A 25,577-nucleotide genomic window follows, 5' to 3' on the forward strand; every position below is an offset into this window, starting at 1 on the left:
AGGCGCGGGAGGGAGGGCATAGTTGATCGGGGAGATGTTGGCGGGCGATGGAATATATCTGATGCACACGGAAGAGGGTCATGTAGTGAGGAGGAAGGAGTTGCCGGTGAACTTTGATCTTCTATCGGAAGAGAGGGCGGTTCAGCAATGGAGGCCCTCAAGGAATTGGCTCTGAATATGGCGCGAAAGCCATTGGATTGCTGGCGGGTCATTTCCATCGGCAGGCAGCAGCGAGGGAGGTGGGAGGGAGTATTTCTGCATCTGAATGTAAACTGGTTCGTGGATTCAGTAGAATGTTCAGAATATTTTTGTGACATTTGGGCATTTTGGATCTGAAACGAGGGGAGTATCGAACTGATATTTGATAATAAATGTAAAATCCTCTCTTTAGTTGATGCGAAGTTTAAACGTTAACTCCGTTTCTCTCTCCACTGATGATGCCAGACCGGCTGAGTTTTCCCTGAAGTTTCTGTTTTTGTGTGTTGAAATTTAATGGGTTTGCTTTAACCCATATGCTTCAGGACCCTGAGGATAATTCCTGCATTTTCAGAATCCAGCACTAACTCCAGTTGTATTGTGATTTCTGTCGGTGCATTATCGCCCTGTCAACAAATATAGAAAGAAAATGCACAGAGTCCAACAGCAAATTGCGAATTTAAATCAAATCAAATGGCATTTTTTAATTCAACAAAGTGGTGCTATCAAAACTTTCCTATAGCAACCTTAACAAAGCTATTGGCTCATTTCGCGTTTGGATTTCGTCAGGTTCTGAATGAAAGAATATTTATTATTAACACAATAATGTTCAGAATTGTATTATGTGTGTCTCCATGCTCCTCCCGAATAAAAAAATATCTACCGCGTCAAATCACCTAAGCAGCTTTTGCGCTCATGTAGTCGTGGCCGAGTGGTAAAGGCGATGGACTAAACAACCATTTGGGTTTCCCCGCGGAGGTTCATACCCTGTCGACTACGTATGTTCTTTTTCTCATTCAGGTTCAAGTTTCACCACGTTCTTTGGAACGAATGGTGTCTGATGCGAAATGGTATCCCACACTTTGCAAAAAGACGAGTTGTTTTTCTATTTGAAAAGTCGGGACACAGTTCAACATGTGTTATTATTCAGTGATTGGAAAAGTACACAGCGCTTTATGGATAAGAATTTGACAATGGAACATATGCTATTAATTAGTGAACGGAGATGTAAAGACAGCCTGCTGATGAAGAGTTAGGCCATGGGCAAGCGTTATTGACCAGGGAGGGGAGAAGTAAAATGCCTGAATCATGCGAGCGACAATTCCAATTTTCAATTTTGTCCAGGGATTGGCTATGGTGAATGTAGAAAAGCTAGTTTTTCGAAACAAACCTGTTGGACGTTAACCTGGTGTTGTAAGACATCTTACTGTGCTCACCACAGTCCAGCACCGGCATCTCCAAATCATGGCTATCTCCAAACTAAGACAATGCGAATGCTTTTTGGATAGTGAATATCGCAATTTTATTGTAGATGGTTGAATAAATACTAGAAATTCAGAGGGAGCAATTCAAGACCAGCATGGAGAGAAATAATCCTCACTCACCCGTCAGTCAGGAATGTTGGCTGTCTCCCAAGCACTGGATCCGGGTTCTGTTACCGAGCATTGCCAATTTAACCTTAGGGCGATCAAATGAGAACTCTCAAGTCGCGAACGTTGCTTTGTGACTCGAAAGACGTCCGTGGGTGCAATTCAAATAACCATAGTTTCAAACTCCACCTACCTTCCATTGAACTCAGGCTTCTTCTTTATTGTTAACAATGACTTGCCATTGCGGGTTTGATGGCAGCCCCGATTTTTTGCATTAAGATGGGGAAAGTGATTGAGGAGTATGTGGAAATGAACCAAAATGGGAACGCCTCGCCGTCCGTGGTTTGGAAGGTATGGAAGGCGGGAGTGAGGGGAGGTCATTTCATTCAAGACAAAGGTAGGTAGCGAGGCGCGGGAGGGAGGACAGCGTTGATCGGGGAGATGTTGGCGGGCGATGGAATATATCTGATGCACACGGAAGCGGGACATGTAGTGAGGAGGAAGGAGTTGCCGGTGAAGTTTGATCTTCTATCGAAAGGGGGGGCGGTTCAGCAATGGAGGCCCGCAAGGGATTGGCTGTGAATATGGTGAGAAAGCCATTGGATTGCTGGCGGGTCATTTCCATCGGCAGGCAACAGCGAGGGAGGTGGGAGGGAGTATTTCTGCATCTGAATGTGAACTGGTTCGGGGATTTAGAAGAATGTTCAGAATATTGTTGTGACATTTTGGATCTGAAGCGAGGGGAGTATCGAACTGATATTTGATAATAAATGTATAATCCTCTCTTTAGTTGATGCGGAGTGGAAACGTTAACTCCGTTTCTCTCTCCACTGATGATGCCAGACTGGCTGAGTTTTCCCTGAAGTTTCTGTTTTTGTGTGTTGAAATTTAATGGATTTGCTTTAACACATATGTTTCTGGACCCTGAGGATAATACCTGCATTTTCAGAATCCAGCACTAACTCCAGTTTGTATTGTGATTTCTGTCGGTGCATTATCGCCCTGTCAACAAATACAGAAAGAAAATGCACAGAGTCCAACAGCAAATTGCGATTTTAAATCAAATCAAATGGCATTTCCTAATTCAACAAAGCGGTGCTATCAAAACTTTCCTATAGCAACCTTAACAAAGCTATTGGCTCATCTCGGGTTTGGATTTCGTCAGGTTCTGAATGAAAGAATATTTATTGCGAACTCAATAATGTTGAGAATTGTATTATGTGTGTCTGCCTGCTACTACCGAATAAAAAAATACCTTCCGCGTCAAATCACCGAACAGCATCTGCTCTCGTGTAATCGTGGCCGAGTGGTTAAGGCGATGGACTAGAAATCCATTGGGGTTTCCACGCGCAGGTTCGAACCCTGCCGACTACGTATGTTCTTTTTCTCATTCAGGTTCAAGTTTCACCACGTTCTTTGGAACGAATGGTGTCTGATGCGAAATGGTATCCCACACTTTGCAAAAAGACGAGTTGTTTTTCCCAACAGAGTGCGCTCTATTTGAAAAGTCGGGACACAGTTCGACATGTGTTATTATTCAGTGATTGGAAAAGTTCACGACGCTTTCTGGATAAGAATTAAAGAATGGAACATATGCCATTAATTAGTGAACGGAGATGTACAGACAGCTTGCTGATGAAGAGTTAGGCCATGGGCAAGCGTTATTGACTAGGGAGGGGAGAAGTAAAAGCCTGAATCATGCGAGCAACAATTCCAATTTTCAATTTTGTCCAGGGATTGGCTATGGTGAATGCAGAAAAGCTAGTGTTTCGAAACAAACCTGTTGGACGTTGACCTGGTGTTGTAAGACATCATACTGTGCTCACCACAGTCCAACACCGGCATCTCTAAATCATGGCTATCTCCAAACTAAGACAATGTGAATGCTTTTTGGATAGTGTATATCGCAAATTGATTGTAGATGGTTGAATAAATACTAGAAACTAAGAGGGATCAAGTCAAGACCAGCATGGAGAGAAATAATCCTCACTCTCCCGTCAGTCAGGAATGTTGGCTGTCTCCCAAGCACTAGATCCGGGGTCGCTTACCTAGCATTGCCAATTTAGCCTTGTGGCGATCAAATGAGGACTCTCAAGTCGCGAACTTGCTTTGTGACTGTAAAGACGTCCGCGGGTGCAATTCAAATAACCATAGTTTCAAACTCCATCTACCCTCCATTGCACTCAGGTTTCTTCTTTATTGTTAACAATTACTTGTCATTGTGGGTTTGATGGCCGACCAGATTTTTTGCATTAAGAGGAGAAAGTGATTGAGGAGTATGTGGAAATGAACCAAAATGGGAACGTCTCGCCGTCCGTGGTTTGGAAGTTATGGAAGGCGGTAGTGAGGGGGGAGGTCGTATCATTCAAGACAAAGGTGGTTAGCAAGGCGCGTTCGGAAGGGCAGCGTGGATCGGGGAAATGTTGGCGGGCGTGGAATATATCTGATGCACACGGAAGCGGGACATGTAGTGAGGAGGAAGGAGTTGCAGGTGAAGTTTGATCTTCTATCGAAAGGGAGGGCGGTTCAGCAATGGAGGCCCGCAAGGGATTGGCTGTGAATATGGTGAGAAAGCCATTGGATTGCTGGCGGGTCATTTCCATCGGCAGGCAGCAGCGAGGGAGGTGGGAGGGAGTATTTCTGCATCTGAATGTGAACTGGTTCGTGGATTTAGAAGAATGTTCAGAATATTTTTGTGACATTTGGGCATTTTGGATCTGAACCGAGGGGAGTATCGAACTGATATTTGATAATAAATGTAAAATCCTCTCTTTAGTTGATGCGGAGTGGAAACGTTAACTCCGTTTCTCTCTCCACTGATGATGCCAGACCGGCTGAGTTTTCCCTGAAGTTTCTGTTTTTGTGTGTTGAAATTTAATGGATTTGCTTGAACACATATGTTTCTGGACCCTGAGGATAAGACCTGCATTTTCAGAATCCAGCACTAACTCCAGTTTGTATTTTGATTTCTGTCGGTGCATTATCGCCCTGTCAACAAATAATGAAAGAAAATGCACAGAGTCCAACAGCAAATTGCAATTTTAAATCAAATCAAATGGCATTTCCTAATTCAACAAAGCGGTGCTATCAAAACTTTCCTATAGCAACCTTAACAAAGCTATTGGCTCATCTCGGGTTTGGATTTCGTCAGGTTCTGAATGAAAGAATATTTATTGCGAACTCAATAATGTTGAGAATTGTATTATGTGTGTCTGCCTGCTACTACCGAATAAAAAAATACCTCCCGCGTCAAATCACCGAACAGCATCTGCTCTCGTGTAGTCGTGGCCGAGTGGTTAAGGCGATGGACTAGAAATCCATTGGGGTTTCCACGCGCAGGTTCGAACCCTGCCGACTACGTACGTTCTTTTTCTCATTCAGGTTCAAGTTTCACCACGTTCTTTGGAACGAATGGTGTCTGATGCGAAATGGTATCCCACACTTTGCAAAAAGACGAGTTGTTTTTCCCAACAGAGTGCGCTCTATTTGAAAAGTCGGGACACAGTTCGACATGTGTTATTATTCAGTGATTGGAAAAGTTCACAACGCTTTCTGGATAAGAATTAAAGAATGGAACATATGCCATTAATTAGTGAACGGAGATGTACAGACAGCTTGCTGATGAAGAGTTAGGCCACGGGCAAGCGTTATTGACTAGGGAGGGGAGAAGTAAAAGCCTGAATCATGCGAGCAACAATTCCAATTTTCAATTTTGTCCAGGGATTGGCTATGGTGAATGCAGAAAAGCTAGTGTTTCGAAACAAACCTGTTGGACGTTGACCTGGTGTTGTAAGACATCGTACTGTGCTCACCACAGTCCAACACCGGCATCTCTAAATCATGGCTATCTCCAAACTAAGACAATGCGAATGCTTTTTGGATAGTGTATATCGCAAATTGATTGTAGATGGTTGAATAAATACTAGAAACTAAGAGGGATCAAGTCAAGACCAGCATGGAGAGAAATAATCCTCACTCACCCGTCAGTCAGGAATGTTGGCTGTCTCCCAAGCACTAGATCCGGGATCGCTTACCTAGCATTGCCAATTTAGCCTTGTGGCGATCAAATGAGGACTCTCAAGTCGCGAACTTGCTTTGTGACTGTAAAGACGTCCGCGGGTGCAATTCAAATAACCATAGTTTCAAACTCCATCTACCCTCCATTGCACTCAGGTTTCTTCTTTATTGTTAACAATTACTTGTCATTGTGGGTTTGATGGCCGACCAGATTTTTTGCATTAAGAGGAGAAAGTGATTGAGGAGTATGTGGAAATGAACCAAAATGGGAACGTCTCGCCGTCCGTGGTTTGGAAGTTATGGAAGGCGGTAGTGAGGGGGGAGGTCATATCATTCAAGACAAAGGTGGTTAGCAAGGCGCGTTCGGAAGGGCAGCGTGGATCGGGGAAATGTTGGCGGGCGTGGAATATATCTGATGCACACGGAAGCGGGACATGTAGTGAGGAGGAAGGAGTTGCAGGTGAAGTTTGATCTTCTATCGAAAGGGAGGGCGGTTCAGCAATGGAGGCCCGCAAGGGATTGGCTGTGAATATGGTGAGAAAGCCATTGGATTGCTGGCGGGTCATTTCCATCGGCAGGCAGCAGCGAGGGAGGTGGGAGGGAGTATTTCTGCATCTGAATGTGAACTGGTTCGTGGATTTAGAAGAATGTTCAGAATATTTTTGTGACATTTGGGCATTTTTGATCTGAAGCGAGGGGAGTATTGAACTGATATTTGATAATAAATGTAAAATCCTCTCTTTAGTTGATGCGGAGTGGAAACGTTAACTCCGTTTCTCTCTCCACTGATGATGCCAGACCGGCTGAGTTTTCCCTGAAGTTTCTGTTTTTGTGTGTTGAAATTTAATGGATTTGCTTGAACACATATGTTTCTGGACCCTGAGGATAAGACCTGCATTTTCAGAATCCAGCACTAACTCCAGTTTGTATTTTGATTTCTGTCGGTGCATTATCGCCCTGTCAACAAATAATGAAAGAAAATGCACAGAGTCCAACAGCAAATTGCGATTTTAAATCAAATCAAATGGCATTTCCTAATTCAACAAAGCGGTGCTATCAAAACTTTCCTATAGCAACCTTAACAAAGCTATTGGCTCATCTCGGGTTTGGATTTCGTCAGGTTCTGAATGAAAGAATATTTATTGCGAACTCAATAATGTTGAGAATTGTATTATGTGTGTCTGCCTGCTACTACCGAATAAAAAAATACCTCCCGCGTCAAATCACCGAACAGCATCTGCTCTCGTGTAGTCGTGGCCGAGTGGTTAAGGCGATGGACTAGAAATCCATTGGGGTTTCCACGCGCAGGTTCGAACCCTGCCGACTACGTACGTTCTTTTTCTCATTCAGGTTCAAGTTTCACCACGTTCTTTGGAACGAATGGTGTCTGATGCGAAATGGTATCCCACACTTTGCAAAAAGACCAGTTGTTTTTCCCAACAGAGTGCGCTCTATTTGAAAAGGCGGGACACAGTTCGACATGTGTTATTATTCAGTGATTGGAAAAGTTCACAACGCTTTCTGGATAAGAATTAAAGAATGGAACATATGCCATTAATTAGTGAACGGAGATGTACAGACAGCTTGCTGATGAAGAGTTAGGCCATGGGCAAGCGTTATTGACTAGGGAGGGGAGAAGTAAAAGCCTGAATCATGCGAGCAACAATTCCAATTTTCAATTTTGTCCAGGGATTGGCTATGGTGAATGCAGAAAAGCTAGTGTTTCGAAACAAACCTGTTGGACGTTGACCTGGTGTTGTTAGACATCGTACTGTGCTCACCACAGTCCAACACCGGCATCTCTAAATCATGGCTATCTCCAAACTAAGACAATGTGACTGCTTTTTGGATAGTGTATATCGCAAATTGATTGTAGATGGTTGAATAAATACTAGAAACTAAGAGGGATCAAGTCAAGACCAGCATGAAGAGAAATAATCCTCACTCACCCGTCAGTCAGGAATGTTGGCTGTCTCCCAAGCACTAGATCCGGGATCGCTTACCTAGCATTGCCAATTTAGCCTTGTGGCGATCAAATGAGGACTCTCAAGTCGCGAACTTGCTTTGTGACTGTAAAGACGTCCGCGGGTGCAATTCAAATAACCATAGTTTCAAACTCCATCTACCCTCCATTGCACTCAGGTTTCTTCTTTATTGTTAACAATTACTTGTCATTGTGGGTTTGATGGCCGACCAGATTTTTTGCATTAAGAGGAGAAAGTGATTGAGGAGTATGTGGAAATGAACCAAAATGGGAACGTCTCGCCGTCCGTGGTTTGGAAGTTATGGAAGGCGGTAGTGAGGGGGGAGGTCATATCATTCAAGACAAAGGTGGTTAGCAAGGCGCGTTCGGAAGGGCAGCGTGGTTGGGGAAATGTTGGCGGGCGTGGAATATATCTGATGCACACGGAAGCGGGACATGTAGTGAGGAGGAAGGAGTTGCAGGTGAAGTTTGATCTTCTATCGAAAGGGAGGGCGGTTCAGCAATGGAGGCCCGCAAGGGATTGGCTGTGAATATGGTGAGAAAGCCATTGGATTGCTGGCGGGTCATTTCCATCGGCAGGCAGCAGCGAGGGAGGTGGGAGGGAGTATTTCTGCATCTGAATGTGAACTGGTTCGTGGATTTAGAAGAATGTTCAGAATATTTTTGTGACATTTGGGCATTTTGGATCTGAAGCGAGGGGAGTATCGAACTGATATTTGATAATAAATGTAAAATCCTCTCTTTAGTTGATGCGGAGTGGAAACGTTAACTCCGTTTCTCTCTCCACTGATGATGCCAGACCGGCTGAGTTTTCCCTGAAGTTTCTGTTTTTGTGTGTTGAAATTTAATGGATTTGCTTGAACACATATGTTTCTGGACCCTGAGGATAAGACCTGCATTTTCAGAATCCAGCACTAACTCCAGTTTGTATTTTGATTTCTGTCGGTGCATTATCGCCCTGTCAACAAATAATGAAAGAAAATGCACAGAGTCCAACAGCAAATTGCGATTTTAAATCAAATCAAATGGCATTTCCTAATTCAACAAAGCGGTGCTATCAAAACTTTCCTATAGCAACCTTAACAAAGCTATTGGCTCATCTCGGGTTTGGATTTCGTCAGGTTCTGAATGAAAGAATATTTATTGCGAACTCAATAATGTTGAGAATTGTATTATGTGTGTCTGCCTGCTACTACCGAATAAAAAAATACCTCCCGCGTCAAATCACCGAACAGCATCTGCTCTCGTGTAGTCGTGGCCGAGTGGTTAAGGCGATGGACTAGAAATCCATTGGGGTTTCCACGCGCAGGTTCGATCCCTGCCGACTACGTACGTTCTTTTTCTCATTCAGGTTCAAGTTTCACCACGTTCTTTGGAACGAATGGTGTCTGATGCGAAATGGTATCCCACACTTTGCAAAAAGACAAGTTGTTTTTCCCAACAGAGTGCGCTCTATTTGAAAAGTCGGGACACAGTTCGACATGTGTTATTATTCAGTGATTGGAAAAGTTCACAACGCTTTCTGGATAAGAATTAAAGAATGGAACATATGCCATTAATTAGTGAACGGAGATGTACAGACAGCTTGCTGATGAAGAGTTAGGCCATGGGCAAGCGTTATTGACTAGGGAGGGGAGAAGTAAAAGCCTGAATCATGCGAGCAACAATTCCAATTTTCAATTTTGTCCAGGGATTGGCGATGGTGAATGCAGAAAAGCTAGTGTTTCGAAACAAACCTGTTGGACGTTGACCTGGTGTTGTAAGACATCGTACTGTGCTCACCACAGTCCAACACCGGCATCTCTAAATCATGGCTATCTCCAAACTAAGACAATGTGAATGCTTTTTGGATAGTGTATATCGCAAATTGATTGTAGATGGTTGAATAAATACTAGAAACTAAGAGGGATCAAGTCAAGACCAGCATGGAGAGAAATAATCCTCACTCACCCGTCAGTCAGGAATGTTGGCTGTCTCCCAAGCACTAGATCCAGGATCGCTTACCTAGCATTGCCAATTTAGCCTTGTGGCGATCAAATGAGGACTCTCAAGTCGCGAACTTGCTTTGTGACTGTAAAGACGTCCGCGGGTGCAATTCAAATAACCATAGTTTCAAACTCCATCTACCCTCCATTGCACTCAGGTTTCTTCTTTATTGTTAACAATTACTTGTCATTGTGGGTTTGATGGCCGACCAGATTTTTTGCATTAAGAGGAGAAAGTGATTGAGCAGTATGTGGAAATGAACCAAAATGGGAACGTCTCGCCGTCCGTGGTTTGGAAGTTATGGAAGGCGGTAGTGAGGGGGGAGGTCATATCATTCAAGACAAAGGTGGTTAGCAAGGCGCGTTCGGAAGGGCAGCGTGGTTGGGGAAATGTTGGCGGGCGTGGAATATATCTGATGCACACGGAAGCGGGACATGTAGTGAGGAGGAAGGAGTTGCAGGTGAAGTTTGATCTTCTATCGAAAGGGAGGGCGGTTCAGCAATGGAGGCCCGCAAGGGATTGGCTGTGAATATGGTGAGAAAGCCATTGGATTGCTGGCGGGTCATTTCCATCGGCAGGCAGCAGCGAGGGAGGTGGGAGGGAGTATTTCTGCATCTGAATGTGAACTGGTTCGTGGATTTAGAAGAATGTTCAGAATATTTTTGTGACATTTGGGCATTTTGGATCTGAACCGAGGGGAGTATCGAACTGATATTTGATAATAAATGTAAAATCCTCTCTTTAGTTGATGCGGAGTGGAAACGTTAACTCCGTTTCTCTCTCCACTGATGATGCCAGACCGGCTGAGTTTTCCCTGAAGTTTCTGTTTTTGTGTGTTGAAATTTAATGGATTTGCTTGAACACATATGTTTCTGGACCCTGAGGATAAGACCTGCATTTTCAGAATCCAGCACTAACTCCAGTTTGTATTTTGATTTCTGTCGGTGCATTATCGCCCTGTCAACAAATAATGAAAGAAAATGCACAGAGTCCAACAGCAAATTGCGATTTTAAATCAAATCAAATGGCATTTCCTAATTCAACAAAGCGGTGCTATCAAAACTTTCCTATAGCAACCTTAACAAAGCTATTGGCTCATCTCGGGTTTGGATTTCGTCAGGTTCTGAATGAAAGAATATTTATTGCGAACTCAATAATGTTGAGAATTGTATTATGTGTGTCTGCCTGCTACTACCGAATAAAAAAATACCTTCCGCGTCAAATCACCGAACAGCATCTGCTCTCGTGTAGTCGTGGCCGAGTGGTTAAGGCGATGGACTAGAAATCCACTGGGGTTTCCACGCGCAGGTTCGAACCCTGCCGACTACGTACGTTCTTTTTCTCATTCAGGTTCAAGTTTCACCACGTTCTTTGGAACGAATGGTGTCTGATGCGAAATGGTATCCCACACTTTGCAAAAAGACCAGTTGTTTTTCCCAACAGAGTGCGCTCTATTTGAAAAGGCGGGACACAGTTCGACATGTGTTATTATTCAGTGATTGGAAAAGTTCACAACGCTTTCTGGATAAGAATTAAAGAATGGAACATATGCCATTAATTAGTGAACGGAGATGTACAGACAGCTTGCTGATGAAGAGTTAGGCCATGGGCAAGCGTTATTGACTAGGGAGGGGAGAAGTAAAAGCCTGAATCATGCGAGCAACAATTCCAATTTTCAATTTTGTCCAGGGATTGGCTATGGTGAATGCAGAAAAGCTAGTGTTTCGAAACAAACCTGTTGGACGTTGACCTGGTGTTGTAAGACATCGTACTGTGCTCACCACAGTCCAACACCGGCATCTCTAAACCATGGCTATCTCCAAACTAAGACAATGTGAATGCTTTTTGGATAGTGTATATCGCAAATTGATTGTAGATGGTTGAATAAATACTAGAAACTAAGAGGGATCAAGTCAAGACCAGCATGGAGAGAAATAATCCTCACTCACCCGTCAGTCAGGAATGTTGGCTGTCTCCCAAGCACTAGATCCGGGATCGATTACCTAGCATTGCCAATTTAGCCTTGTGGCGATCAAATGAGGACTCTCAAGTCGCGAACTTGCTTTGTGACTGTAAAGACGTCCGCGGGTGCAATTCAAATAACCATAGTTTCAAACTCCATCTACCCTCCATTGCACTCAGGTTTCTTCTTTATTGTTAACAATTACTTGTCATTGTGGGTTTGATGGCCGACCAGATTTTTTGCATTAAGAGGAGAAAGTGATTGAGGAGTATGTGGAAATGAACCAAAATGGGAACGTCTCGCCGTCCGTGGTTTGGAAGTTATGGAAGGCGGTAGTGAGTGGGGAGGTCATATCATTCAAGACAAAGGTGGTTAGCAAGGCGCGTTCGGAAGGGCAGCGTGGATCGGGGAAATGTTGGCGGGCGTGGAATATATCTGATGCACACGGAAGCGGGACATGTAGTGAGGAGGAAGGAGTTGCAGGTGAAGTTTGATCTTCTATCGAAAGGGAGGGCGGTTCAGCAATGGAGGCCCGCAAGGGATTGGCTGTGAATATGGTGAGAAAGCCATTGGATTGCTGGCGGGTCATTTCCATCGGCAGGCAGCAGCGAGGGAGGTGGGAGGGAGTATTTCTGCATCTGAATGTGAACTGGTTCGTGGATTTAGAAGAATGTTCAGAATATTTTTGTGACATTTGGGCATTTTTGATCTGAAGCGAGGGGAGTATCGAACTGATATTTGATAATAAATGTAAAATCCTCTCTTTAGTTGATGCGGAGTGGAAACGTTAACTCCGTTTCTCTCTCCACTGATGATGCCAGACCGGCTGAGTTTTCCCTGAAGTTTCTGTTTTTGTGTGTTGAAATTTAATGGATTTGCTTGAACACATATGTTTCTGGACCCTGAGGATAAGACCTGCATTTTCAGAATCCAGCACTAACTCCAGTTTGTATTTTGATTTCTGTCGGTGCATTATCGCCCTGTCAACAAATGATGAAAGAAAATGCACAGAGTCCAACAGCAAATTGCGATTTTAAATCAAATCAAATGGCATTTCCTAATTCAACAAAGCGGTGCTATCAAAACTTTCCTATAGCAACCTTAACAAAGCTATTGGCTCATCTCAGGTTTGGATTTCGTCAGGTTCTGAATGAAAGAATATTTATTGCGAACTCAATAATGTTGAGAATTATATTATGTGTGTCTGCCTGCTACTACCGAATAAAAAAATACCTTCCGCGTCAAATCACCGAACAGCATCTACTTTCGAGTAGTCGTGGCCGAGTGGTTAAGGCGATGGACTAGAAATCCATTGGGGTCTCCCCGCGCAGGTTCGAACCCTGCCGACTACGTATGTTCTTTTTCGCATTCAGGTTCAAGTTTCACCACGTTCTTTGGAACGAATGGTGTCTGATGCGAAATGGTATCCCACACTTTGCAAACAGACGAGTTGTTTTTCCCAACAGAGTGCGCTCTATTTGAAAAGTCGGGAGACAGTTCAACCTGTGTTATTATTCAGTGATTGGAAAAGTACACAGCGCTATCTGGATAAGAATTTTACAATGGAACATATGCTATTAATTAGTGAACGGAGATGTACATTCAGCTTTCTGATGAAGACTTAGGCCATGGGCAAGCGTTGTTGACCAGGGAGGGGAGAAGTAAGATGCCTGAATCATGCGAGCATCAATTCCAATTTTCGATTTTGTCCAGGGATTGGCTATGGTGAATGCAGAAAAGCTAGTGTTTCGAAACATACCTGTTGGACGTTCACCTGGTGTTGTAAGACATCGTACTGTGCTCACCACAGTCCAACACCGGCATCTCTGAATCATGGCTATCTCCAAACTAAGACAATGCGAATGCTTTTTGGATAGTGTATATCGCAAATTGATTGTAGATGGTTGAATAAATACTAGAAACTAAGAGGGAACAAGCATGGAGAGAAATAATCCTCACTCACCCGTCAGTCAGGAATGTTGGCTGTCTCCCAAGCACTAGATCCGGGGTCGCTTACCGAGCATTGCCAATTTAACCTTGTGGCGATCAAATGAGGACTCTCAAGTCGCGAACTTGCTTTGTGACTGTAAAGACGTCCGCGGTTGCAGTTCAAATAACCATAGTTTCAAACTCCATCTACCCTCCATTGCACTCAGGTTTCTTCTTTATTGTTAACAATTACTTGCCATTGTGGGTTTGATGGCCGACCCGATTTTTTGCATTAAGAGGAGAAAGTGATTGAGGAGTATGTGGAAATGAACCAAAATGGGAACGTCTCGCCGTCCGTGGTTTGGAAGTTATGAAAGGCGGTAGTGAGGGGGGAGGTCATATCATTCAAGACAAAGGTGGTTAGCGAGGCGCGTTAGGAAGGGCAGCGTGGATCGGGGAAATGTTGGCGGGCGTGGAATATATCTGATGCACACGGAAGCGGGACATGTAGTGAGGAGGAAGGAGTTGCAGGTGAAGTTTGATCTTCTATCGAAAGGGAGGGCGGTTCAGCAATGGAGGCCCGCAAGGGATTGGCTATGAGTATGGTGAGCAAGCCATTGGATTGCTGACGGGTCATTTCCATCGGCAGGCAGCAGCGAGGGAGGTGGGAGGGAGTATTTCTGCATCTGAATGTGAACTGGTTCGTGGATTTAGAAGAATGTTGAGAATATTTTTGTGGCATTTGGGCACTTTGGATCTGAAGCGAGGGGAGTATCGAACTTATATTTGATAATAAATGTAAACTCCTCCCTTTAGTTGATGCGGAGTGGAAACGTTAACTCCGTTTCTCTCTCCACTGATGATGCCAGACCGGCTGAGTTTTCCCTGAAGTTTCTGTTTTTGTGTGTTGAAATTTAATGGATTTGCTTTAACCCATATGTTTCTGGACCCTGAGGATAATTCCTGCATTTTCAGAATCCAGCACTAACTCCAGTTTGTATTGTGATTTCTTTCGGTGCATTATCGCCCTGTCAACAAATACAGAAAGAAAATGCACCGAGTCCAACAGCAAATTGCGAATTTAAATCAAATCAAATGACATTTCCTAATTCAACAAAGTGGTGCTATCAAAGCTTTCCTATAGCAACCTTAACAAAGCTATTGGCTCATCTCGGGTTTGGGTTTCGTCAGGTTCTGAATGAAAGAATATTTATTGTGAACTCAATAATTTTCAGAATTGAATGATGTGTTTCTGCCTACTCCTACCGAATAAAAAAATACCTTCCGCGTCAAATGACACCGAAGCAGCTTTTGAGCTCGTGTAGTCGTGGCCGAGTGGTTAAGGCGATGGACTAGAAATCCATTGGGGTCTCCCCGCGCAGGTTCGAACCCTGCCGACTACGTATGTTCTTTTTCGCATTCAGGTTCAAGTTTCACCACGTTCTTTGGAACGAATGGTGTCTGATGCGAAATGGTATCCCACACTTTGCAAAAAGACCAGTTGTTTTTCCCAACAGAGTGCGCTCTATTTGAAAAGTCGGGACACAGTTTAACATGTGTTATTATTCAGTGATTGGAAAAGTTCACAACGCTTTCTGGATAAGAATTATACAATGGAACATATGCCATTAATTAGTGAACGGAGATGTACAGGCAGCTTGCTGATGAAGAGTTAGGCCATGGGCAAGCGTTATTGACTAGGGAGGGGAGAAGTAAAAGCCTGAATCATGCGAGCAACTATTCCAATTTTCGATTTTGTCCAGGGAATGGCTATGGTGAATGCAGAAAAGCTAGTGGTTCGAAACATACCTGTTGGACGTTAACCTGGTGCTGTCAGACATCGTACTGTGCTCACCACAGTCCAACACCGGCATCTCTAAATCATGGCTATTTCCAAACTAAGACAATGTGAATGATTTTTGGATAGTGTATATCGCAAATTGATTGTAGATGGTTGAATAAATACTAGAAACTAAGAGGGAACAAGCATGGAGAGAAATAAGCCTCACTCACCCGTCAGTCAGGAATGTTGGCTGTCTCCCATGCACGAGATCCGGGTTCGCTTACCGAGCATTGCCAATTTAACCTTGTGGCGATCAAATGAGGACTCTCAAGTCGCGAACGTCCGCGGGTGCAATTCAAATAACCATAGTTTCAAACTCCATCTACCTTCCATTGAACTCAGGTTTCTTCTTTATTGTTAACAATTACTTGCCATTGTGGGTTTGATGGCAGACCCAATTTTTTGCATTAAGAGGAGAAAGTGATTGAGGAGTATGTGGAAATGAACCAAAATGGGAACGTCTCGCCGTCCGTGGTTTGGAAGGTATGGAAGGCGGTAGTGAGGGGGGAGGTCATTTCATTCAAGGCAAAGGTGGTTAGCGAGGCGCGTTAGGAATGGCAGCGTGGATCAGGGAGATGTTGGCGGGCGATGGAATATATCTGATGCACACGGAAGCGGCACATTTAGTGAGGAGGAAGGAGTTGCAGGTGAAGTTTGATCTTCTATCGAAAGGGAGGGCTGTTCAGCAATGGAGGCCCGCAAGGGATTGGCTATGAGTATGGTGAACAAGCCATTGGATGGCTGGCTGGTCATTTCCATCGGCAGGCAGCAGCGATGGAGGTGGAAGGGAGTATTTCTGCATCTGAATGTGAACTGGTTCGTGGATTTAGAAGAATGTTGATAATATTTTTGTGACATTTGGGCATTTTGGATCTGAAGCGCGGGGAGTATCGAACTTATATTTGATAATAAATGTAAAGTCCTCCCTTTAGTTGATGCGGAGTGGAAACGTTAACTCCGTTTCTCTCTCCACTGATGATGCCAGACCGGCTGAGTTTCCCCTGAAGTTTCTGTTTTTGTGAGTTGAAATCTAATGGATTTGCTTTAACCCAGATGTTTCTGGACCCTGAGGATAATTCCTGCATTTTCAGAATCCAGCACTAACTCCAGTTTGTATTGTGATTTCTGTCGGTGCATTATCGCCCTGTCAACAAATACAGAAAGAAAATGCACAGAGTCCAACAGCAAATTGCGAATTTAAATCAAATCAAATGGCATTTCCTAATTCAACAAAGCGGTGCTATCAAAACATTCTTATAGCAACCTTAACAAAGCTATTGGCTCATCTCGGGTTTGGATTTCGTCAGGTTCTGAATGAAAGAATACTTATTATGAACACAATAATGTTCAGAATTGTATTATGTGTGTCTGCTGCTCCTCCCGAATAAAAAAATACCTTCCGCGTCAAATCACCGAAGCAGCTTTTGCCCTCATGTAGTCGTGGCCGAGTGGTTAAGGCGATGGAGTAGAAATCCATTGGGGTCTCCCCGCGCAGTTTCGAACCCTGCCGATTACGTATTCCCTTTTTCTCATTCAGGTTCAAGTTTCACCACGTTCTTTGGAACGAATGGTGTCTGATGCGAAATGGTATCCCACACTTTGCAAAAAGACGAGTTGTTTTTCCCAACAGAGTGCGCTCTATTTGAAAAGTCGGGACACAGTTCAACATGTGTTATTATTCAGTGATTGGAAAAGTACACAGCGCTTTCTGGGTAAGAATTTTACAATGGAACATATGCTATTAATGAGTGAACGGAGATGTACATTCAGCTTGCTGATGAAGACTTCGGCCATGGGCAAGCGTTATTGACCAGGGAGGGGAGAAGTAAAATGCCTGAATCATGCGAGGAGCAATTCAAATTTTCAATTTTGTCCAGGGATTGGCTATGGTGAATGCAGAAAAGCCAGTGTTTCGAAACAAATCTGTTGGACATTAACCTGGTGTTGGAAGACATCTTACTGTGCTCACCACAGTCCAACACCGGCATCTCCAAATCATGGCTATCTCAAAACTAAGACAATGTGAATGCTTTTTGGATAGTGTATATCGCAAATATATTGTAGATGGTTGAATAAATACTAGAAATTAAGAGGGAACAAGTCAAGACCAGCATGGAGAGAAATAATCCTCACTCACCCGTCAGTCAGGAATATTGGCTGTCTCCCAAGCACTGGATCCGGGTTCTGTTACCGAGCATTGCCAATTTAACCTTAGGGCGATCAAATGAGGACTCTCAAGTCGCGAACGTTGCTTTGTTACTCTAAAGACGTCCGTGGGTGCAATTCAAATAACCATAGTTTCAAACTCCACCTACCTTCCATTGAACTCAGGCTTCTTCTTTATTGTTCACAATGAGTTGCCATTGTGGGTTTGATGGCAGACCCGATTTTTTGCATTAAGATGGGGAAAGTGATTGAGGAGTATGTGGAAATGAAACAAAATGGGAACGTCTCGCCGTCCGTGGTTTGCAAGGTATGGAAGGCGGGAGTGAGGGGAGGTAATTTCATTCAAGGCAAAGGTAGGTAGCGAGGCGCGGGAGGGAGGGCAGCGTTGATCGGGGAGATGTCGGCGGGCGATGGAATATATCTGATGCACACGGAAGAGGGACATGTAGTGAGGAGGAAGGAGTTGCCGGTGAAGTTTGATCTTCTATCGAAAGGGAGGGCGGTTCAGCAATGGAGGCCCGCAAGGGATTGGCTATGAATATGGTGAGAAAGCCATTGGATTGCTGGCGGGTCATTTCCATCGGCAGGCAGCAGCGAGGGAGGTGGGAGGGAGTATTTCTGCATCTGAATGTGAACTGGTTCGTTGATTTAGAAGAATGTTCAGAATATTTTTGTGACATTTGGGCATTTTGGATCTGAACCGAGGGGAGTATCGAACTGATATTTGATAATAAATGTAAAATCCTCTCTTTAGTTGATGCGGAGTGGAAACGTTAACTCCGTTTCTCTCTCCACTGATGATGCCAGACCGGTTGAGTTTTCCCTGAAGTTTCTGTTTTTGTGTGTTGAAATTTAATGGATTTGCTTTAACACATATGTTTCTGGACCCTGAGGATAATACCTGCATTTTCAGAATCCAGCACTAACTCCAGTTTGTATTTTGATTTCTGTCGGTGCATTATCGCCCTGTCAACAAATAATGAAAGATAATGCACAGAGTCCAACAGCAAATTGCGATTTAAATCAAATCAAATGGCATTTCCTAATTCAACAAAGCGGTGCTATCAAACCTTTCCTATAGCAACCTTAACAAAGCTATTGGCTCATCTCGGGTTTGGATTTCGTCAGGTTCTGAATGAAAGAATATTTATTGCGAACTCAATAATGTTGAGAATTGTATTATGTGTGTCTGCCTGCTCCTACCGAATAAAAAAATACCTTCCGCGTCAAATCACCGAACAGCATCGGATCTCGTGTAGTCGTGGCCGAGTGGTTAAGGCAATGGACTAGAAATCCATTGGGGTTTCCACGCGCAGGTTCGAACCCTGCCGACTACGTATGTTCTTTTTCTCATTCAGGTTCAAGTTTCACCACGTTCTTTGGAACGAATGGTGTCTGATGCGAAATGGTATCCCACACTTTGCAAAAAGACCAGTTGTTTTTCCCAACAGAGTGCGCTCTATTTGAAAAGGCGGGACACAGTTCGACATGTGTTATTATTCAGTGATTGGAAAAGTTCACAACGCTTTCTGGATAAGAATTATACAATGGAACATATGCCATTAATTAGTGAACGGAGATGTACATTCAGCTTGCTGATGAAGAGTTAGGCCATGGGCAAGCGTTATTGACTAGGCAGGGGAGAAGTAAAAGCCTGAATCATGCGAGCAACAATTCCAATTTTCAATTTTGTCCAGGGATTGGCGATGGTGAATGCAGAAAAGTTAGTGTTTCGAAACAAACCTGTTGGACGTTGACCTGGTGTTGTAAGACATCGTACTGTGCTCACCACAGTCCAACACCGGCATCTCTAAATCATGGCTATCTCCAAACTAAGACAATGCGAATGCTTTTTGGATAGTATACATCGCAAATTGATTGTAGATGGTTGAATAAATACTAGAAACTGAGAGGGATCAAGTCAAGACCAGCATGGAGAGAAATAATCCTCACTCACCCGTCAGTCAGGAACGTTGGCTGTCTCCCAAGCACTAGATCCGGGGTCGCTTAACTAGCATTGCCAATTTAGCCTTGTGGCGATCAAATGAGGACTCTCAAGTCGCGAACTTGCTTTGTGACTGTAAAGACGTCCGCGGGTGCAATTCAAATAACCACAGTTTCAAACTCCATCTACCCTCCATTGCACTCAGGTTTCTTCTTTATTGTTAACAATTACTTGCCATTGTGGGTTTGATGGCCGACCCGATTTTTTGCATTAAGAGGAGAAAGTGATTGAGGAGTATGTGGAAATGAACCAAAATGGGAACGTCTCGCCGTCCGTGGTTTGGAAGTTATGGAAGGCGGTAGTGAGGGGGGAGGTCATATCATTCAAGACAAAGGTGGTTAGCAAGGCGCGTTCGGAAGGGCAGCGTGGATCGGGGAAATGTTGGCGGACGTGGAATATATCTGATGCACACGGAAGCGGGACATGTAGTGAGGGGGAAGGAGTTGCAGGTGAAGTTTGATCTTCTATCGAAAGGGAGGGCGGTTCAGCAATGGAGGCCCGCAAGGGATTGGCTATGAATATGGTGAGAAAGCCATTGGATTGCTGGCGGGTCATTTCCATCGGCAGGCAGCAGCGAGGGAGGTGGGAGGGAGTATTTCTGCATCTGAATGTGAACTGGTTCGTTGATTTAGAAGAATGTTCAGAATATTTTTGTGACATTTGGGCATTTTGGATCTGAACCGAGGGGAGTATCGAACTGATATTTGATAATAAATGTAAAATCCTCTCTTTAGTTGATGCGGAGTGGAAACGTTAACTCCGTTTCTCTCTCCACTGATGATGCCAGACCGGTTGAGTTTTCCCTGAAGTTTCTGTTTTTGTGTGTTGAAATTTAATGGATTTGCTTTAACACATATGTTTCTGGACCCTGAGGATAATACCTGCATTTTCAGAATCCAGCACTAACTCCAGTTTGTATTTTGATTTCTGTCGGTGCATTATCGCCCTGTCAACAAATAATGAAAGATAATGCACAGAGTCCAACAGCAAATTGCGATTTTAAATCAAATCAAATGGCATTTCCTAATTCAACAAAGCGGTGCTATCAAAACTTTCCTATAGCAACCTTAACAAAGCTATTGGCTCATCTCGGGTTTGGATTTCGTCAGGTTCTGAATGAAAGAATATTTATTGCGAACTCAATAATGTTGAGAATTGTATTATGTGTGTCTGCCTGCTCCTACCGAATAAAAAAATACCTTCCGCGTCAAATCACCGAACAGCATCGGATCTCGTGTAGTCGTGGCCGAGTGGTTAAGGCAATGGACTAGAAATCCTTTGGGGTTTCCACGCGCAGGTTCGAACCCTGCCGACTACGTATTTTCTTTTTCTCATTCAGGTTCAAGTTTCACCACGTTCTTTGGAACGAATGGTGTCTGATGCGAAATGGTATCCCACACTTTGCAAAAAGACCAGTTGTTTTTCCCAACAGAGTGCGCTCTATTTGAAAAGGCGGGACACAGTTCGACATGTGTTATTATTCAGTGATTGGAAAAGTTCACAACGCTTTCTGGATAAGAATTATACAATGGAACATATGCCATTAATTAGTGAACGGAGATGTACAGACAGCTTGCTGATGAAGAGTTAGGCCATGGGCAAGCGTTATTGACTAGGCAGGGGAGAAGTAAAAGCCTGAATCATGCGAGCAACAATTCCAATTTTCAATTTTGTCCAGGGATTGGCGATGGTGAATGCAGAAAAGCTAGTGTTTCGAAACAAACCTGTTGGACGTTGACCTGGTGTTGTAAGACATCGTACTGTGCTCACCACAGTCCAACACCGGCATCTCTAAATCATGGCTATCTCCAAACTAAGACAATGCGAATGCTTTTTGGATAGTATACATCGCAAATTGATTGTAGATGGTTGAATAAATACTAGAAACTGAGAGGGATCAAGTCAAGACCAGCATGGAGAGAAATAATCCTCACTCACCCGTCAGTCAGGAATGTTGGCTGTCTCCCAAGCACTAGATCCGGGGTCGCTTACCTAGCATTGCCAATTTAGCCTTGTGGCGATCAAATGAGGACTCTCAAGTCGCGAACTTGCTTTGTGACTGTAAAGACGTCCGCGGGTGCAATTCAAATAACCATAGTTTCAAACTCCATCTACCCTCCATTGCACTCAGGTTTCTTCTTTATTGTTAACAATTACTTGCCATTGTGGGTTTGATGGCCGACCCGATTTTTTGCATTAAGAGGAGAAAGTGATTGAGGAGTATGTGGAAATGAACCAAAATGGGAACGTCTCGCCGTCCGTGGTTTGGAAGTTATGGAAGGCGGTATTGAGGGGGGAGGTCGTATCATTCAAGACAAAGGTGGTTAGCAAGGCGCGTTCGGAAGGGCAGCGTGGATCGGGGAAATGTTGGCGGGCGTGGAATATATCTGATGCACACGGAAGCGGGACATGTAGTGAGGAGGAAGGAGTTGCAGGTGAAGTTTGATCTTCTATCGAAAGGGAGGGCGGTTCAGCAATGGAGGCCCGCAAGGGATTGGCTGTGAATATGGTGAGAAAGCCATTGGATTGCTGGCGGGTCATTTCCATCGGCAGGCAGCAGCGAGGGAGGTGGGAGGGAGTATTTCTGCATCTGAATGTGAACTGGTTCGTGGATTTAGAAGAATGTTCAGAATATTTTTGTGACATTTGGGCATTTTGGATCTGAAGCGAGGGGAGTATCGAACTGATATTTGATAATAAATGTAAGATCCTCTCTTTAGTTGATGCGGAGTGGAAACGTTAACTCCGTTTCTCTCTCCACTGATGATGCCAGACCGGCTGAGGTTTCCCTGAAGTTTCTGTTTTTGTGTGTTGAAATTTAATGGATTTGCTTTAACACATATGTTTCTGGACCCTGAGGATAATACCTGCATTTTCAGAATCCAGCACTAACTCCAGTTTGTAGTTTGATTTCTGTCGGTGCATTATCGCCCTGTCAACAAATAATGAAAGAAAATGCACAGAGTCCAACAGCAAATTGTGATTTTAAATCAAATCAAATGGCATTTCCTAATTCAACAAAGCGGTGCTATCAAAACTTTCCTATAGCAACCTTAACAAAGCTATTGGCTCATCTCGGGTTTGGAATTCGTCAGGTTCTGAATGAAAGAATATTTATTGCGAACTCAATAATGTTGAGAATTGTATTATGTGTGTCTGCCTGCTCCTACCGAATAAAAAATTACCTTCCGCGTCAAATCACCGAACAGCATCGGATGTCGTGTAGTCGTGGCCGAGTGGTTAAGGCAATGGACTAGAAATCCATTGGGGTTTCCACGCGCAGGTTCGAACCCTGCCGACTACGTATGTTCTTTTTCTCATTCAGGTTCAAGTTTCACCACGTTCTTTGGAACGAATGGTGTCTGATGCGAAATGGTATCCCACACTTTGCAAAAAGACCAGTTGTTTTTCCCAACAGAGTGCGCTCTATTTGAAAAGGCGGGACACAGTTCGACATGTGTTATTATTCAGAGATTGGAAAAGTTCACAACGCTTTCTGGATAAGAATTATACAATGGAACATATGCCATTAATTAGTGAACGGAGATGTACAGACAGCTTGCTGATGAAGAGTTAGGCCATGGGCAAGCGTTATTGACTAGGCAGGGGAGAAGTAAAAGCCTGAATCATGCGAGCAACAATTCCAATTTTCAATTTTGTCCAGGGATTGGCGATGGTGAATGCAGAAAAGCTAGTGTTTCGAAACAAACCTGTTGGACGTTGACCTGGTGTTGTAAGACATCGTACTGTGCTCACCACAGTCCAACACCGGCATCTCTAAATCATGGCTATCTCCAAACTAAGACAATGCGAATGCTTTTTGGATAGTATACATCGCAAATTGATTGTAGATGGTTGAATAAATACTAGAAACTGAGAGGGATCAAGTCAAGACCAGCATGGAGAGAAATAATCCTCACTCACCCGTCAGTCAGGAACGTTGGCTGTCTCCCAAGCACTAGATCCGGGGTCGCTTACCTAGCATTGCCAATTTAGCCTTGTGGCGATCAAATGAGGACTCTCAAGTCGCGAACTTGCTTTGTGACTGTAAAGACGTCCGCGGGTGCAATTCAAATAACCATAGTTTCAAACTCCATCTACCCTCCATTGCACTCAGGTTTCTTCTTTATTGTTAACAATTACTTGCCATTGTGGGTTTGATGGCCGACCCGATTTTTTGCATTAAGAGGAGAAAGTGATTGAGGAGTATGTGGAAATGAACCAAAATGGGAACGTCTCGCCGTCCGTGGTTTGGAAGTTATGGAAGGCGGTAGTGAGGGGGGAGGTCATATCATTCAAGACAAAGGTGGTTAGCAAGGCGCGTTCGGAAGGGCAGCGTGGATCGGGGAAATGTTGGCGGGCGTGGAATATATCTGATGCACACGGAAGCGGGACATGTAGTGAGGGGGAAGGAGTTGCCGGTGAAGTTTGATCTTCTATCGAAAGGGAGGGCGGTTCAGCAATGGAGGCCCGCAAGGGATTGGCTATGAATATGGTGAGAAAGCCATTGGATTGCTGGCGGGTCATTTCCATCGGTAGGCAGCAGCGAGGGAGGTGGGAGGGAGTATTTCTGAATGTGAACTGGTTCGTTGATTTAGAAGAATGTTCAGAATATTTTTGTGACATTTGGGCATTTTGGATCTGAACCGAGGGGAGTATCGAACTGATATTTGATAATAAATGTAAAATCCTCTCTTTAGTTGATGCGGAGTGGAAACGTTAACTCCGTTTCTCTCTCCACTGATGATGCCAGACCGGTTGAGTTTTCCCTGAAGTTTCTGTTTTTGTGTGTTGAAATTTAATGGATTTGCTTTAACACATATGTTTCTGGACCCTGAGGATAATACCTGCATTTTCAGAATCCAGCACTAACTCCAGTTTGTATTTTGATTTCTGTCGGTGCATTATCGCCCTGTCAACAAATAATGAAAGATAATGCACAGAGTCCAACAGCAAATTGCGATTTTAAATCAAATCAAATGGCATTTCCTAATTCAACAAAGCGGTGCTATCAAAACTTTCCTATAGCAACCTTAACAAAGCTATTGGCTCATATCGGGTTTGGATTTCGTCAGGTTCTGAATGAAAGAATATTTATTGCGAACTCAATAATGTTGAGAATTGTATTATGTGTGTCTGCCTGCTCCTACCGAATAAAAAAATACCTTCCGCGTCAAATCACCGAACAGCATCGGATCTCGTGTAGTCGTGGCCGAGTGGTTAAGGCAATGGACTAGAAATCCATTGGGGTTTCCACGCGCAGGGTCGAACCCTGCCGACTACGTATGTTCTTTTTCTCATTCAGGTTCAAGTTTCACCACGTTCTTTGGAACGAATGGTGTCTGATGCGAAATGGTATCCCACACTTTGCAAAAAGACCAGTTGTTTTTCCCAACAGAGTGCGCTCTATTTGAAAAGGCGGGACACAGTTCGACATGTGTTATTATTCAGTGATTGGAAAAGTTCACAACGCTTTCTGGATAAGAATTATACAATGGAACATATTCCATTAATTAGTGAACGGAGATGTACAGACAGCTTGCTGATGAAGAGTTAGGCCATGGGCAAGCGTTATTGACTAGGCAGGGGAGAAGTAAAAGCCTGAATCATGCGAGCAACAATTCCAATTTTCAATTTTGTCCAGGGATTGGCGATGGTGAATGCAGAAAAGCTAGTGTTTCGAAACAAACCTGTTGGACGTTGACCTGGTGTTGTAAGACATCGTACTGTGCTCACCACAGTCCAACACCGGCATCTCTAAATCATGGCTATCTCCAAACTAAGACAATGCGAATGCTTTTTGGATAGTATATATCGCAAATTGATTGTAGATGGTTGAATAAATACTAGAAACTGAGAGGGATCAAGTCAAGACCAGCATGGAGAGAAATAATCCTCACTCACCCGTCAGTCAGGAATGTTGGCTGTCTCCCAAGCACTAGATCCGGGGTCGCTTACCGAGCATTGCCAATTTAACCTTGTGGCGATCAAATGAGGACTCTCAAGTCGCGAACTTGCTTTGTGACTGTAAAGACGTCCGCGGTTGCAGTTCAAATAACCATAGTTTCAAACTCCATCTACCCTCCATTGCACTCAGGTTTCTTCTTTATTGTTAACAA

At 43.8% G+C, this 25,577-nt stretch overlaps 12 non-coding genes across 12 annotated transcripts; all 12 read left to right on the top strand.

Annotated features, from left to right (window-relative positions):
- Positions 1–2,857: 2,857 nt before the first annotated feature.
- trnas-aga (transfer RNA serine (anticodon AGA)) lies at positions 2,858–2,939 on the top strand. Its single transcript has one exon. It is a non-coding gene; the product is annotated as a tRNA-Ser (tRNA).
- Positions 2,940–4,843: 1,904 nt separating this feature from the next.
- Positions 4,844–4,925, top strand: trnas-aga (transfer RNA serine (anticodon AGA)). Its single transcript has one exon. It is a non-coding gene; the product is annotated as a tRNA-Ser (tRNA).
- A 1,904-nt stretch (positions 4,926–6,829) lies between these two features.
- trnas-aga (transfer RNA serine (anticodon AGA)) lies at positions 6,830–6,911 on the top strand. Its single transcript has one exon. It is a non-coding gene; the product is annotated as a tRNA-Ser (tRNA).
- Positions 6,912–8,814: 1,903 nt separating this feature from the next.
- On the top strand, positions 8,815–8,896 carry trnas-aga (transfer RNA serine (anticodon AGA)). The gene has a single exon. It is a non-coding gene; the product is annotated as a tRNA-Ser (tRNA).
- A 1,903-nt stretch (positions 8,897–10,799) lies between these two features.
- Positions 10,800–10,881, top strand: trnas-aga (transfer RNA serine (anticodon AGA)). The gene has a single exon. It is a non-coding gene; the product is annotated as a tRNA-Ser (tRNA).
- Positions 10,882–12,785: 1,904 nt separating this feature from the next.
- Positions 12,786–12,867, top strand: trnas-aga (transfer RNA serine (anticodon AGA)). The gene has a single exon. It is a non-coding gene; the product is annotated as a tRNA-Ser (tRNA).
- Positions 12,868–14,765: 1,898 nt separating this feature from the next.
- Positions 14,766–14,847, top strand: trnas-aga (transfer RNA serine (anticodon AGA)). Its single transcript has one exon. It is a non-coding gene; the product is annotated as a tRNA-Ser (tRNA).
- A 1,874-nt stretch (positions 14,848–16,721) lies between these two features.
- Positions 16,722–16,803, top strand: trnas-aga (transfer RNA serine (anticodon AGA)). Its single transcript has one exon. It is a non-coding gene; the product is annotated as a tRNA-Ser (tRNA).
- A 1,905-nt stretch (positions 16,804–18,708) lies between these two features.
- On the top strand, positions 18,709–18,790 carry trnas-aga (transfer RNA serine (anticodon AGA)). Its single transcript has one exon. It is a non-coding gene; the product is annotated as a tRNA-Ser (tRNA).
- Positions 18,791–20,694: 1,904 nt separating this feature from the next.
- trnas-aga (transfer RNA serine (anticodon AGA)) lies at positions 20,695–20,776 on the top strand. The gene has a single exon. It is a non-coding gene; the product is annotated as a tRNA-Ser (tRNA).
- A 1,904-nt stretch (positions 20,777–22,680) lies between these two features.
- Positions 22,681–22,762, top strand: trnas-aga (transfer RNA serine (anticodon AGA)). The gene has a single exon. It is a non-coding gene; the product is annotated as a tRNA-Ser (tRNA).
- A 1,898-nt stretch (positions 22,763–24,660) lies between these two features.
- Positions 24,661–24,742, top strand: trnas-aga (transfer RNA serine (anticodon AGA)). Its single transcript has one exon. It is a non-coding gene; the product is annotated as a tRNA-Ser (tRNA).
- The last annotated feature ends 835 nt before the right edge of the window (positions 24,743–25,577 follow it).

The sequence above is a fragment of the Scyliorhinus torazame genome, chromosome 4 (assembly GCF_047496885.1).
Source record: "Scyliorhinus torazame isolate Kashiwa2021f chromosome 4, sScyTor2.1, whole genome shotgun sequence".
In the NCBI taxonomy this organism is placed as follows: domain Eukaryota; kingdom Metazoa; phylum Chordata; class Chondrichthyes; order Carcharhiniformes; family Scyliorhinidae; genus Scyliorhinus; species Scyliorhinus torazame.